This window comes from Perna viridis, chromosome 3, assembly GCF_037379345.1.
Source record: "Perna viridis isolate PV_CMFRI_1.1 ecotype Kerala chromosome 3, ASM3737934v1, whole genome shotgun sequence".
Lineage (NCBI taxonomy): Eukaryota > Metazoa > Mollusca > Bivalvia > Mytilida > Mytilidae > Perna > Perna viridis.
The window spans coordinates 59,106,277-59,123,876 of record NC_142447.1 but is presented as its reverse complement, the minus strand read 5'-3'; positions in this window follow the sequence as shown (position 1 = coordinate 59,123,876).

The following is a 17,600-nucleotide window of genomic DNA, read 5'->3' as shown; positions in this document are numbered from 1 at the left end:
TTTTCTGGGGTATCCTGCCATGAGGATTTTTGATCCGTCAAAAAACATGGCTGCTGTTACTAAAAATAGAACATAGGGGTCAGACAGTAGTTTTTTACATCTCCAAAACCGTTAGGTTTAGCCAAATTTTGACTGGGTAAAAGCGTTTAGCATGATGAGATCTATCTATGGTCAAATTTCATTTTAATCTGTCAAACTATGTTGGAGTTATTGCTCTTTATCCATGTTTTTTTTTTTATTTTGCCATTTTAAATGTTATTTCTTTCAAAACTCTTCTCCTCTGACACTACTTGACCAATTGGACCCAAACTTGGTATAAGGGTGCACTATACAGTTACATTAAGGCACACTGTTTTGCACATCAAGTTACCCCCATTAAATTTGTAAAACTTAAATTCAAAAGTTGAAATTTGTTGGATATATTGTTTAAATGTAGTTTAGGACTTATACAGAGACAGATGTAATATATGTTATGGTAAACAGGTGTAATTCAAATGAAGAATGGCATCCGGAACGTTTCAGTTCCCTGCCGTATTAAGTTCTCTCCACAGCATTAGATGTCTGATTTTCAAAATACTTAATACACACCAAGGATTTCAAAAATATGTATTGTTTTATGACATAACACTTGAAATTTCTGAGCAGACTGCCTCAAAACAGCTTTATTTCCAACAAAATGATCTAACCATATTGTACTACCTAAATTTTCCTTGGGGTACCTTGCATAGAACTGATGTGGGAATTTTTGATCCGTCAAAAAAAACATGGCTGCCATTACTAAAAATAGAACAGGGGTCTGACAGTAATTTTTCGCTTCTTTATTATAATATCTCCAAAACCATTAGGTTTAGCCAAATTCTTTCAATTGCTGAAATGATCCTTATGATAAATCCTACTAACGTTTCTCTGAGTCAAAACTTTTGGACAACTCCTTGTTAAAGTTATTGCCCAAAAATAACCAGGTGAGCGATTCAAGCTACTTAGAACCTCTTGTGTTTCCCATATAGTTTTTTTTGTATTACATTTGATTTCTGTTTCAGTTCAATGTTTTGTTTCATGACTCATATAGTGGTTGATAAACAGGTGCACTGGAAAACCTGCACAGATACCACATGTAACCACATAAGATGTCAGTAATTGATAAAGATAAACAAATAATCCATTGACTTTATTGAATCAAATCCCATTCATTTTGCTAACTGCTGACAACTTTTTAACTTTTTGATACTAGTACATACGACAATTACACAGGGGACATTATCTGGGATACAAGTCAAAGTTGAAAAACTGAAAGTACACGTAATATACTAGACAAAAATAAGTATTTTTCATGCCAGTAGGTATTTTGCCGGTTGCAGCAAAATAGCCAATTATAGTAACTTTTAATATTTTTGGTTCTAATAATGATTTTGTCGGGTTTTCAATAGGAATATGAAGAATTCAAGAAAATTGTTATAATTTAATAAATAATAGTATATATGTGTGTTAAAAAAATATATTACACATGAATATATACATGTACATAAACAAAATGTAGGTTAAAACGTTTTAAAAAAGGTCGCACTTCCGACATTCCGTTAATTATATAAGTTGTTTGTTACATAAGTTAAATGTTAAAAGCAATTTAAATTAACTTAAAACTTTAGACTCACTAAGAACTATATTTTAAGTTCTTTGTCTAGTCAAACTTGGCACCTACGAGTTATTCCATATTGATTACCAAAGTGTATATGAGTGAAGTTCATCCCAAGTGAATAACCCAAACCATAATCATATTAGTCATGATTAAATGATTATGGACGAAAAGCAAAAGATAATAAAAATATTAACCTTTGTCATTTTATTTAGAACAGGAAAAATAGCAAAGCACAATTCGCCATCTCGCCGGAGTCGTCAAAACAGCCACAGCCTTTTAGCTAACCTGGTCTCGAAGCACGCCAAAAAAGGCCATGTGAGCTTTTGTCATCACTTGGCGTCCATCGTCGTCATCGTGTGTGGTTACCTTTTCTTTTATTATCTTCTCTGAAACCAATGAACAGAATATGAAGAAACTTGGTGACAATTATCCTTGACATGTCTACTCGCAACTAAAATGGCATGTATTTCACTACAAATTTCCCTCTGACTACAGACAAACCATAGTATATAGAAGAATTTTAAGGCATAGCATGTGATAAAGTTTTTTGTAAATTTATATTAAAAACTGACCTGACTTTTTGCAGGGTCAATTTTATGAATTCTGCGAAGAGTGCAAAAATAAATAATCACTTGAGATTCTCTTGAGAAGGTCCGCTAATTTACACAGTTGATATCTTCTATTGTGTATATGTAACTATTGACCGGCATGGCAAGTGTGATTAGCGTTTACCTTTAATACATATGGAACGTCTCAAAACATTATCCCGACTTTGTTCATTTTCGCACTGCAGGCAGAATTTATAAAAGACCGGTAAGTTTTTGATATTGTACTACGTAAAATCGATGTAAGTTTCTCATATCTAGGGGATGCTGCCTAGAAATTCTTCTAGACGCTTTGGTTTGTCTGTTAGCAGAGGGAAATTTTTGTGTGAAATTAAGGCAATATTTGTCGAAAGGGGACGATGAACCTTAAGGAATCTTCCTCCGATATAATATATCATCAGTAATCGACCATCGTCGTGTTTTACCCGTCCTGCACTCCACTCTCAGTATTAGCAAAAATACCGAAGCATTAAATAAAGGAACAATTTAGAATAATAGAATCGGAAGCCACAGTCAAAACAGGAAACAGGCGATCGACAATCAGAGCGTAAACAACTGAATAACTACAATTACATGTTCAAACATGACACAAAAACTGAAATACTAGCAATATGAACTTCTATAAAAAATGTGAGCGACATCAGGCGGTCCAAAAGGTTCTGATAAACCAGCCCGTGACATTGCAGGTTAGTAAAATCTGGTCAAGTTCGTTAGATTGGCAATCAGGTCAGACGTGAAATCAAAACTGAAAAAAAAATCTTCTTTCAACTGTTAGAGAGGTATTTTACATCGGACAGTCAAGTTGTGAAGACGTACACGCATAAAACTTTTGTAGTGATGATAGCAACAAAGGCTAAACATATACCTACGAATCACGTACATGACATAACTGATGAACTGTATACTCCATAGGCTGGAGATAATGGAAATTGCCATTAAGAATGGTAAATTACAATTTCTTGTTTTCGACTTCAAACGTTATCTGTGTTTATATCTCTTGGTTTGTTATCAGTTGTCTATTTAGGTAGATCAAATTTAAGTAATCCTTGATGTTACTTGATTGCTACATTAACTGAGGTTATTGGAATATGTACCCTTGAAGAGACAACAAAGGCTCCTATAAACCTCAATCGCCTACTTTGAAATTTAGTTAACGTTTTGTAGCCAAAAAGAAAACAAGCAAGTTCAAGAGACAGCAATTAAAAATAATTGATTGGTTGGTTGTGGATTGACAGCATTTCAAAACGAGAACGTTTGACCAATCAAACAGACCCTGCTTTTTACTTCTCCGTTACGCTGAGACGGATTTCACAGAAAGGCATGTCATCAACTCTGACACATTATTCTGACTCCAAACGAACCAGCCAGATTTAATTTGGCTTTGGGTTGAAACTGCAACCTCCTGTATTCGAGGCGAGAGGACCTTTACGACTGCAATCTAAATGGTCAATACAATAAGGCTTGAACGACAGTCTTGATTCGCTGTAGTCTCAAAAAAGCTATATTAAAAGTGGTAATGAATTACATTTGTATATTTAGGAAAAATAACTTTGAAAATAGAACAATCAATAGAAAAGCGAAAATATAACAATATGGTGAACCTCAACAAATGCACCATGACATAAACTTTATAAAAATAGTAAATACTTACAGATATCACCGTTTTCAATAAGTGTAGACACACCTTCGGGCAAGCTCTGAAAGACCCCGACAACAAAAGTAATCAAATCTACGGTAACAGAACTATGACACCTCTTCAAAATAAACCAAAAAGTCAAATAACGACTCTGACACATTAATGACTAACATCTCATGGCTGTAGACAGCTTTAATGAAATGTCAAAATGCACTGAAACAACAAACATACCATAAAATTCACCCAGTAATACATCCAATTCTCTTCATGGAATACCTCAACATACAGTTCATATAGACGAAATGAAAACGCTGGCAGTTACTGAAAGCTGGCTCGCAACATATTAAAGAATGACAATACCATCAAAATTACCAGCATTAAACATAATCGGTCACTACAGTGGACTGGATCTGAAGTAATAACGTCAAGTACTATTTAAATAGGTAAGATTTGAAGCAGTTTAATATCTTTTGAAAAAAGATATGAGACGCGTGCGCATATGTTCGCCTTGTAAATACCAAAATCTGATTAAGACTGTGTGTACTATGTTTTGCATTTCAATTATTTTATTGGTTCAAGTAAACTATTTCCAATTATTCAATATATAAAAGCGATTGAAAATATTCCGGGATACCAATGCCCCAAAAGAAGCCTTAAATTTGACGGTTGGTGTCACACTTGTCCAATTTGATAAGGGCATGCAGTTGATAAATACATCAGATTTTGTTTGAAAGAATCGGATTTAAAGATTGTATTTCCATTAAAAAATACTGGATGGGCCATTTTTATTTAAGAACCCGCTAGTGCTTAATAAATGTTGTAAGATGTTTGTGAAATCGATACCCCCCGGTGCTAAAGCTTTTGAGGAATCCGTTGCATTCATTACAATCTGACACTTTATCACAAATACGAGCAAAACGAACCAGTTGTGAACTATAAATACCGTACGTGGAAGGGTACTTCAAACGAAAATATTACCATCTAGGAATGAAAAAATAACAATTAGGGTAATCAATATCGTCAAAAGCTGCCATTTTCTAGTTACATCTAATTCAAGAAATGGTGCACGAGTTATGTAAGTCTTGGTCAACTTACATTTGTATGTTCTTTGGGTAGATATCTCAGACATTTGTATGTTCGTTTGGTCAAATATCTCAGACATTTGTATGTTCTTTTGGTCAGATATCTCAGACATTTGTATGTTCTTTTGGTCAGATATCTCAGACATTTGTATGTTCTTCTGGTCAGATATCTCAGACATTTGTATGTTCTTTTGGGTAGATATCTCAGACATTTGTATGTTCTTCTGGTCAGATATCTCAGACATTGGTATGTGATTTTGGTCAGATATCTCAGACATTTGTATGTTCTTTTGGTCAGATATCTCAGACATTTGTATGTTCTTTTGGGTAGGTATCTCAGACATTTGTATGTTCTTTTGGGTAGATATCTCAGACATTTGTATGTTCTTCTGGTCAGATATCTCAGACATTTGTATGTTCTTCTTGGTATATATCTCAGACATTTGTATGTTCTTTTGGTCAGATATCTCAGACATTTGTATGTTCTTTTGGGTAGATATCTCAGACGTTTGTATGTTCTTTTGGTCAGATATCTCAGATATTTGTATGTTCTTTTGGGTAGATATCTCAGGCATTTGTATGTTCTTTTGGTCAGATATCTCAGACATTTGTATGTTCTTCTGGGTAGATATCTCAGACATTTGTATGTTCTTCTAGCTAGATATCTGAGACATTTGTATGTTCTTCTGGGTATATATCTCAGACATTTGTATGTTCTTTTGGTCAGATATCTCAGACATTTGTATGTCCTTTTGGGTAGATATATCAGACATTTGTATGTTCTTCTGGTCAGATATCTCAGACATTTGTATGTGCTTTTGGTCAGATATCTCAGACATTTGTATGTTCTTCTGGTCAGATATCTCAGACATTTGTATGTTCTTTTGGGTAGGTATCTCAGACATTGGTATGTGATTTTGGTCAGATATCTCAGACATTTGTATGTTCTTCTGGGTAGATATCTCAGACATTTGTATGTTCTTCTTGGTATATATCTCAGACATTTGTATGTTCTTTTGGTCAGATATCTCAGACATTCGTATGTTCTTTTGGGTAGATATCTCAGACGTTTGTATGTTCTTCTTAGTATATATCTCAGGCATTTGTATGTTCTTTTGGTCAGATATCTCAGACATTTGTATGTTCTTCTGGGTAGATATCTCAGACATTTGTATGTTCTTCTAGGTAGATATCTCAGACATTTGTATGTTCTTCTGGGTATATATCTCAGGCATTTGTATGTTCATCTGGTCAGATATCTCAGACATTTGTATGTTCTTCTGGGTAGATATCTCAGACATTTGTATGTTCTTTTGGGTATATATCTCAGACATTTGTATGTTCTTTTGGGTAGATATCTCAGACATTTGTATGTTCTTTTGGGTAGATATCTCAGACATTTGTATATTCTTTTGGTCAGATATCTCAGACATTTGTATGTTCTTCTAGTCAGATATCTCAGATATTGTATGTTCTTTTGGTCAGATATCTCAGACATTTTTATGTTCTTTTGGGTAGATATCTCAGACATTTGTATGTTCTTTTGGTCAGATATCTCAGACATTTGTATGTTCTTTTGGGTAGGTATCTCAGACATTTGTATGTTCTTTTGGGTAGATATATCAGACATTTGTATGTTCATTTGGTCAGATATCTTAGACATTTGTATGTTTATCTGGTCAGATATCTCAGACATTTGTATGTTCTTCTGGGTAGATATCTCAGACATTTGTGTATTCTTTTGGTCAGATATCTCAGATATTGTATGTTCTTTTGGTCAGATATCTCAGACATTTGTATGTTCTTCTAGTCAGATATCTCAGATATTGTATGTTCTTTTGGTCAGATATCTCAGACATTTGTATGTTCTTTTGGGTAGATATCTCAGACATTTGTATGTTCTATTGGGTAGATATCTCAGACATTTGTATGTTCTTTTGGATAGATATCTCAGACATTTGTATGTTCTTTTGGGTAGATATCTCAGACATTTGTATGTTCTTTTGGGTAGATATCCCAGACATTTGTACATTCTTTTGGTCAGATATCTCAGACATTTGTATGTTCTTCTAGTCAGATATCTCAGATATTGTATGTTCTTTTGGTCAGATATCTCAGACATTTGTATGTTCTTTTGGGTAGATATCTCAGACATTTGTATGTTCTTTTGGTCAGATATCTCAGACATTTGTATGTTCTTTTGGGTAGGTATCTCAGACATTTGTATGTTCTTTTGGGTAGATATCTCAGACATTTGTATGTTCTTCTGGTCAGATATCTCAGACATTTGTATGTTCTTCTTGGTATATATCTCAGACATTTGTATGTTCTTTTGGTCAGATATCTCAGACATTTGTATGTTCTTCTGGTCAGATATCTCAGACATTTGTATGTTCTTCTGGGTAGATATCTCAGACATTTGTATGTTCTACTAGGTAGATATCTCAGACATTTGTATGTTCTTCTGTGTATATCTCAGACATTTGTATGTCCTTTTGGGTAGATATCTCAGACATTTGTATGTTCTTCTGGGTAGATATCTCAGACATTTGTATGTTCTTCTGGGTAGATATCTCATACATTTGTTTGTTCTTCTTGGTTTATATCTCAGACATTTGTATGTTTTTTTGGTCAGATATCTCAGACATTTGTATGTTCTTTTGGGTAGATATATCAGACATTTGTATGTTCTTTTGGTCAGATATCTTAGACATTTGTATGTTTATCTTGTCAGATATCTCAGACATTTGTATGTTCTTCTAGGTAGATATCTCAGACATTTGTATGTTCTTCTTGGTATATATCTCAGACATTTGTATGTTCTTTTGGGTAGATATCTCAGACATTTGTATGTTCTTCTGGTCAGATATCTCAGACATTTGTATGTTCTTCTTGGTATATATCTCAGACATTTGTATGTTCTTTTGGTCAGATATCTCAGACATTCGTATGTTCTTTTGGGTAGATATCCCAGACGTTTGTATGTTCTTTTGGGTAGATATCTCAGGCATTTGTATGTTCTTTTGGTCAGATATCTCAGACATTTGTATGTTCTTCTGTGTATATCTCAGACATTTGTATGTTCTTTTGGATAGATATCTCAGACATTTGTATGTTCTTCAAGGTTGATATCTCAGACATTTGTATGTTCTTTTGGGTAGATATCTCAGACATTTGTATGTTCTTTTGGGTAGATATCTCAGACATTTGTACATTCTTTTGGTCAGATATCTCAGACATTTGTATGTTCTTCTAGTCAGATATCTCAGATATTGTATGTTCTTTTGGTCAGATATCTCAGACATTTGTATGTTCTTTTGGTCAGATATCTCAGACATTTGTATGTTCTTTTGGTCAGATATCTCAGACATTTGTATGTTCTTTTGGGTAGGTATCTCAGACATTTGTATGTTCTTTTGGGTAGATATCTCAGACATTTGTATGTTCTTCTGGTCAGATATCTCAGACATTTGTATGTTCTTCTTGGTATATATCTCAGACATTTGTATGTTGTTTTGGTCAGATATCTCAGACATTTGTATGTTCTTTTGGGTAGATATCTCGGACGTTTGTATGTTCTTTTGGTCAGATATCTCAGACATTTGTATGTTCTTTTGGGTAGATATCTCAGGCATTTGTATGTCCTTCTGGTCAGATATCTCAGACATTTGTATGTTCTTCTGGGTAGATATCTCAGACATTTGTATGTTCTTTTGGGTAGATATCTCAGACATTTGTATGTTCTTCTGTGTATATCTCAGACATTTGTATGTTCTTTTGGGTAGATATCTCAGACATTTGTATGTTCTTCTGGGTAGATATCTCAGACATTTGTATGTTCTTTTGGTCAGATATCTCAGACATTCGTATGTTCTTTTGGGTAGATATCCCAGACGTTTGTATGTTCTTTTGGGTAGATATCTCAGGCATTTGTATGTTCTTTTGGTCAGATATCTCAGACATTTGTATGTTCTTCTGTGTATATCTCAGACATTTGTATGTTCTTTTGGATAGATATCTCAGACATTTGTATGTTCTTCTAGGTTGATATCTCAGACATTTGTATGTTCTTCTGGGTATATATTCAGATATCTCAGACATTTGTATGTTCTTCTGGTCAGATATCTCAGACATTTGTATGTTCTTTTGGGTAGGTATCTCAGACATTGGTATGTTCTTTTGGGTAGATATCTCAGACATTTGTATATTGTTTTGGTCAGATATCTCAGACATTTGTATGTTCTTCTGGTCAGATATCTCAGACATTTGTATGTTCTTTTGGTCAGATATCTCAGACATTTGTATGTTCTTTTGGGTAGATATCTCAGACATTTGTATATTCTTTTGGTCAGATATCTCAGACATTTGTATGTTCTTTTGGGTAGATATCTCAGACATTTGTATATTCTTTTGGTCAGATATCTCAGATATCTAAAAGTATTATTAAATGCATGCAATATATCATGTTGTTAAGGCATGAACTGTGATTTGTAAAAGCAGAGGAACACATCGACAATAAGTCCCCATTGGAATACCAACAAACTGTCTGTATAGAGTATTACCAGAATATTAATATTGTCAAAAAAATCAATGCATTGATCATATATCTAATTATGTCTTCTAAGTGTATTTATTCCGTGTAATAAAGCATTGTAGCCCTTACAGGAAATTAACTAAGAGCCAGACATCAAAAGACCAAGTCGAACCGATGGATATTGTGGATAAAAATCGTGACGTATCGTATAAAAGTAGTTTCAAGCAAAGTATAAAATGGTTAGCATGCCGCCGACAACGATCGCAAAGGAGAGACATAAGATTACTTGGTATATGTTCCACATGAGCTTATAATTGTTATGGCGATGTAATGAGATGTGTAGCAGTTCTATGAGTCATCACGATGTTTGTTTGAACAATGAAATGTATCCTAAAAATTCCATTTTTGATTAAATATGATTGCTTGATATAAACTTGTATATGATCAGTGGCGGATCCAGGGGAGGGGGGCCTGCCCCCTCAGAGAATAGCTGAAAAATTGTTCAAGATACCCTCAGAATGCAGGATTTGAGGTTTAACATTTCAAAGTTGTCTAGGGGTGGGGCATGCTCCAACTCCCCCCTAGCAAATTCGGATCAGGTCGTGATCCTCACCGGTGATTCTGTCAAGACATTTTTTATGCCCCCCTTAAGTAAAAACTCTGGATCCGCCACTGATGATACACATGACATGTTGCGGTACGGTATCATGTGGTTCGACTCTGAGCGGGGCATTTATATTATGAGACATTTCGATGGAAATAAAATTCATTTACAGTAGGACAGTTTCCTGAAAATATAAACATCATTGGTTTTCAATCTAGCCCTAACAAACGAAGAGGTCGAAGCGAGATTTTATTAAATATATTTCGTTTTCATGCAACACCAGCTCCGTACATTTAAATGAAATTATCACGGATTTTTAGTAGGCTAAAACACCCTTAAAAGTATGAAAAAGTCTGTTCTTACAAAGTATATTGCAAAGGAAATCTGTCATTTTACTTAATATGATATACATATACATGAACAAAACATGTGACGAAGTCCCAAGGATACAGATCACATATCATCACGTTAATTGTCCCCAATATTTACAACGTGGTTTCTGCTGCCACGAACATGATCACATGGCACAAACTATTGTTCCACGCTGTCATAAATCAATCAGTACATACAGGTTTGTCTAGAAATGGTGTGTTTTGAATTGCCATCAGCATTTCACTAGTATATTTTTAAATTTGCATCTACCACTATAGGGTATCACATACACATTTAGAAACACTGTCGCTGTGTGTAACATTCAATTCTACGTCGACAATTGTTCTTTTTACTGTAAACATTTTGCAAAATTTAGTCTAGACCTGACAATATCATCTGACAAGTCAACTGTACGTAAGCAGAAAATGCCACATCTTGAATTGAAAATTTCAGTAAATTGTTTTGAATGATATCCCGTTTTTTATGTTAAATCTTATGATGTAATGCAATGTAGTGCTTATATAACTTTTAATACCAAAAGGACAATAGGAGGCGGGCAATTAAAAAAGGGAAAGAAATCATCATTTATATATACATCGTACACTCTACTTTAAGGTGACACTACTACGTTGATTTTTCTCGTCATAATTTTCTTAAACCATGCAAAACACTGCAGTCAGTCGTATATGTTAAAAAGATTAGTTTTCAACTTTGCACTGTGATTACCATATAGTTGCCAACTCCATTCCTGTGTAGTAACAGGACATGGATATTGTTTATTCACAAAACAAAACTTATCCCAGCAGGCAAATGAAAGTTGAAACAATGTTATTCTATAACCATTTTCAATGTTGAATCAACGTTGAAATTTAGTTTCCTAAGAAAGTTGCAGCGACACTGAGCTACCTCAACCTAACTTCAACGTTAAACTTTCAACTATATTTCAACTTTGAACTTTCAACTGTGTTTCAAAGTTGAGCTATCAATCTATTTACATGTAAATGTATTAAGTATTTTTATTCCTTTAAAATAAAAAAAATTCTGTGACGTTTATATAGTGTGTAGACTGCCTCTTTTAAACTTCTGTTCATTATTGGAAACCTAGAAAAAAGAATGAAAAAAATTAAAAATAAATCATTTTATAGGACTTATGAACATATCAATACATAGAATTACAAAAACGCTTTCTATTTCTTATGATTATTTTATGTTAATTGCCAATTTGAAAAACCAGTAATACAAACAGAACAAGATAGCAACATAAAATGTTATTGACTACGGGCACCACATCCTAGAATTCAGATATTTATGAATCTACAAGTGTCTGTACATTGTGTATTTGAAACCATACAATTTAACATGTACTCATCTTCGGTTTGCTTAAACAGAATATATAATAGATTTAAAAGAGAAAAAAATCACACTAAACAAAGATTCATTCAAAAATACTAGACATTTTACTTACATTTCTTGTGTTGCTTCCTTTTAACACTTCAAATACACCGTTGAAATAAATATCTTTGGTAAGACATCACGTGAAACCGACTGTATTCTGTTTATCAGATAAATGATATAAAACATCTGTTTCTGATTGGGTCATTTTAGAATCCCAACACTGTGTACGATAGATTTCTTTATTTAAATCAGTCACATCCAATGGTATGATAGTAAATTAAGAATTATTGAATAAAGTATTATATTTAAAATGTAATTTAAACGAAATAACAGGAAGAGCACATATTATATCAAAGATGCAAAACAATACTTAAAATCAAAAATATTAAATTTAAGTAGGAACAATAGCCATCGACTACAAAGATAGATGGATTCGACATCAGACTACTCTGTTCAATAATACACTGTACTTTTTAAAATTTGTAGTCAAAATTGTATACACGTTGCTACTTCAACATTAATACACGATTGATTAAACACTGAAAAATAAACCTGATTCTAACGTTGATTTCAAGACATAGTTCAACGTTGATAGCACCAACCGAAGTTCAGTGTTGATTTCTGGTTGCACCTAACTTAAATTCAATGTTGAATCAACGTAGCTTATTCAAGTTGAAATTATTAACCTTAACTCAATGTTGATTCAATATTATTAATTTAATGCTGATGATGTTAATCTTAATTCAATGTCGATTTTAGATTACAATTTCAACGTTGAACGTCCACAGTTGAACGTTGAAACATATAATGTTGTTAAAACGTTTAAAACAGGTTGTTCAACGTTGCAATCGTATTTCGACCTGTGTTCCACGTTGAAACAACGCTGAGTGCCCTCTGGAATGTACATTGCGGTCGTTACACCGACTTTGCTAATATGGTTCATTGGGATTACATAAAAGTACCTCATGGTCGTCGCTAAAAAAATTCTATGGTAGACCTGATTGACCAATATAGGATGTTCGTACGATCGACCTCAATATGCTACGAACGTTTTGTTTTTCACCGGCCATAACCTTCGTGCTGTTCACGTGTAGTTTCCAGACTGCTTCTCTGGTGTTACTGTTTATGTGCATTATCAGATTGCTTCTCTGGTGTTACTGTTCACGTGCAGTTTTCAGACTGCTTCTCCTGTGTTACTGTTCACGTGCAGTTTTCAGATTGATTCGCTGGTGTTACTTTTCACGTGCAATTTCCAGACTGCTTCTCTGGAGTTACTGTTCACGTGTAGTTATCAGATTGCTTCTCTAGTGTTATTGTTCACGTGTAGTTATCAAATTGCTTCTCTAGTGTTACTGTTCACGTGTAGTTATCAGACTGCTTCTCCAGTGTTACTGTTCACGTGCAATTTCCAGACTGCTTCTCTGGTGTTACTGTTCACGTGTAGTGATCAGATTGCTTCTCCTGTGTTGTTGTTCACGTGTAGTTATCATATTGCTTCTATGGTGTTACTGTTCACGCTTAGTTATCAGATTGCTTCCCTGGTGTTACTGTTCACGTGCAGTTTCCAGAGTGCTTTCCTGGTGTTACTGTTCACGTGTAGTTATCAGATTGCTTCTCTAGTGTTACTGTTCACGTGTAGTTATCAGATTGCTTCTCTGGTGTTACTGTTCATGTGCAGTTTCTAGACTGCTGCTCTGGTGTTACTATTCACGTTTAGTTATCAGATTGCTTCTCTAGTGTTACTGTTCACGTGTAGTTATCAGATTGCTTCTCTGGTGTTACTGTTCACGTGCAGTTTCCAGACTGCTTCTCTGGTGTTACTGTTCACGTGCAGTTATCAGATCGCTTCTCTGGTGTTACTGTTCACGTGCAGTTATCAGATTGCTCTGGCGTAGTAAGAACGACTTTTATTTTATTTTATTTTTACAATGGTGTTGGTTAACTTTCTGACTTAATTACAATGTTTGTTGTATCCCATTATTTTAGTAATGATAATACTTCATTCCAAAAGCTGCATGCAGCTTATATACATGTAGGTATACTAACATACATAAATAATTTCGATTGCTTTGGATCAGTAACAGTAAGAAAGTCGGTGTCAATGAAACTGAAATTATAACCAATTAACTTGTCCATATCGAACACACCTTTATTTTATTTTTTACGAAAAAAACCAGTAGATATAAAGTAACAGTTCTAAATGTCAGCCTTAATTCCATCTGGTACTCCCGCAGATTATATTGAACAATTTGTAGCCATTAATTCTTAACATTTTACAGTTAAAAATATCACGTTTATATACGTTCACAATAGTTGGGCCGGCTTTCAAAACGTTATCAAACATGAAATCCTGTTAGTATTTATTCATCATGCATACCTGTTCATTCAGACCAGGTTTTGGATTAGATCAAGTAAAAAAGGAAAGACCCAGTGTTTAATGTTAAGTTCTATGTAAGCGGCAGTTAAACTTACAAAGGACGTAAGTATTTACAAACAACGCACCGATTGATTTGAACTAAAGTACGTCTTCAGAGCTGAAAACCGTATTGATCATTTTCTCTATAGACATTGTTAAGAAGGGAGGGACTGTTTTAAAGGATCAACAGCTGAAGAGAAAATGACTTCTGGATCATTTAATCTTTGAAGAGAGTGATAAAAGTGTCGACTTTATCAATTAAAACGCAGATGCCGCTTAAAATCCATGACGTTAAATAACCTCTAATCGTGCTAGGGCGCCCTAAATATTTGTCTAAAGATGTAGACAAAAAAAAAATCATAGGATTATGATACCTAATATAACCCTTAACATGTTCTGAAAGAAAAACCTGTTGATCAAAGCTGTGCATGGGAACGACCATGCCTGTTGTACATATTATTTGATCTGAATCCTGAGAGAACTCTCTTCTCCGGCACAAATATATTGTTTTGAACTTAAATAATGATGTCAATGCAACTATTTCCTAACTTGTTTGATTTTTTTCTGTTGCAGTCAACCTACAAGTACATATATTCTTTGAAATCAATAAATCATTACCTTCCAATACTATTTTCCTATATATCCATCAGTGGTACCCTCTTTACAATAGAGTGTTAGAAGATAGTTATAAGTGGCTGTTCCTGTCATTTTTTTCGTTATTTGTTTTTTTTTATAACGAACTACCTTTTCTAATGGCTTATCCCGACGAAGAAAAAGTAGCCCGTTTATGACGCGCACCCATGAATAGTGGACCATTAATACAGTGAAACTAGTATTGCTAATCTATATCTTATAGGAATATGACCACCGGTGTATTCATTGGCATTCAGCTGGTGATATGATGTAGGAATATGTTATTATCTACATAAACTGTCATCATAATAAACTCAATTTATTATATGTCTGTGTTGATAATATAATGTATTTATAACACAAAATAAAAGACTGAAGTCTTCAAAGTCGCTAATCGCCAAATATTCTATGCCACTGATTTTGGCTTACTTTCAACTTCCGAGATGGCACGAATGTGATATGCTCTAAAATCCACCAAAAATTTGGTTCCCTTGACATGATTATTCTTTCATTACCGTGATGACCCGAAGGTTTTCAATAAAAACAACTGGTTACCAGGAACCAGATTAAACAACTGGAAATGGCTATATATAGATATCGGACCCTGATAATGTATATGACTTCTACATGTATAGTCAATTGTAACGAGCTCTTGACAATGTGTTTGAATCGGAAAATTGTGTAAATTATAAATGTTCAATGTTAACCGATCATTTCATCTTTAATGCAAACTTCTCGTTCCCATACAAGCAAAAAACACGAGTGGAACACATGTGTATGATATTTAAGAGATAAATTTTGATATCGTATGAAGCTAGAATTAAAAAGCTATGACGATTAACACGGCACCGATCAGCAGCTAAAAGTGGAGTATAATTATGCAAATCATATGCGAATGCAAAGTACTGAAATAACGAATGCAAGAATTATGTCGCTAACAATATTAGCGACTTAAAAATGATTGTTGGGAAGCCCTGATATCCATATCTTCTATCCATCATAATGACGACATTCTGGGAAGCACGGGATGATAAGTACATTGTTTGTTAGGGCAGAAACTGGTCGGTTCCTAAATTTTAAGAGATTCATCTTTCTTTAAGTAAATAATTCATTTTTTTTCCATATCAATCCGTCATTAGCTTGCTTTTGATTTGGTTTTGCTATCATTTATTATTTACAGCTACAAAAAGTTACAGTTTTTGTAAAAAAAAATGCAAAGCAATAGAAATGTTAAAAAAAACAAGTACAGTCATTTTCTATAACTTTTTTTTTAAACACGAACTTGAAATAATCTTCCGATCACTTAATAAGCACAATAAGGGAAGCAAGATTCTTGCTGTTTGATATTACACCCCATTATTGATAGTGGTGGTGGTGGTGGTGGGGGGAGGGCGGTTGATAGAGTAATCAAGGGAAACAAGGTTCTAATAGTAACAAAAAGAATGTAATCCAGGGACAAAGACCAGACATGGAAAACAGACATACACGAAAAACAACATAAAATAACCAAAATAATACATACAAAATAACAAAATTAAATGAGTATCTCGGACTCCATTAAAAACTGGGAGCATACTGGGATCGGTATGGTAAGCGTCCTCTACTTTTCTAGAAACACCCACCGAGTTGCTCATAAAAAGTCAAGTCTAGGGTAGACTATGACATATTGAACTGTTGAAAGGCACTGACTTGGCGCGATAAAATATTGAATAGGCGATAAATTGTTGAAAGGCAATTTAAGGGCACGATGAAATATTATCGCAATGCAATGGCGCTATCAATAATATCAAAGACTTATATCTTCAAAGTCGCTTATCGTCAAATACCTCTGCCACTCATTTCGGCTTACTTTCGACATTCTGATAATGAATATAACCTATAGTCTATTTAACGAGCCCCTTTGTTTGAATCGGAAACTGGGTAATATTACATAAATTCAATGCTAACCGATTATTTTGTCTTTTAATGTAAACTTCCCGTTCTCATACAAGCAAAAAACACACATAGACATGTATGATATTTTTTTAAAAGAGGTACATTTTAGCAATCGTTGGGTCGCTTTAATGATATTGACCAGGGAACTAGATTAGGAACCAGATTAAACAACTGGCAGTGAATATTTATAGATATCGGTGCCCTGCTAATGTATATGACCTATATAGTGTTGTAGCGAGCCCCTGTGCCTGAATCGAAAATGTAATGTTCAATACTGACCGATCATTTCATGTAAACTTCCCGTTCTGATACAAACACGAAACACACGCAGAATACACGTGTCTGATATTTAAGAGGTACATTTTTTCCTCGTATGAAGCTATAAATATGACGCTTTGGCGGTGAACACGGCACAGATCTGAAGCATAACGTTGTAGTAGTAATATATAATTATGCATATCATATGCGAATATAAAATACTGAAAGTAGGATTGTAAGAAGACGCTAATAATAAGCAATGAAATGGCGCGATAAAATATTGAAAGGAAATGAAAGGGTGCGATATACATAACAAAATAAAAGGCAACGAAATGGTGCAAAAATATTGAAATGAAATGAATTGGCGCGAAAGAATATTAAAAGGTAAGCAAAAATAATAATAATGAAAAACAAAACAAAACAAAACAAAAAGCTTCGCAGAACATAGCATGATACGACCGTAATGGTCGAACCCTGAACAGTTGGGACAAGTG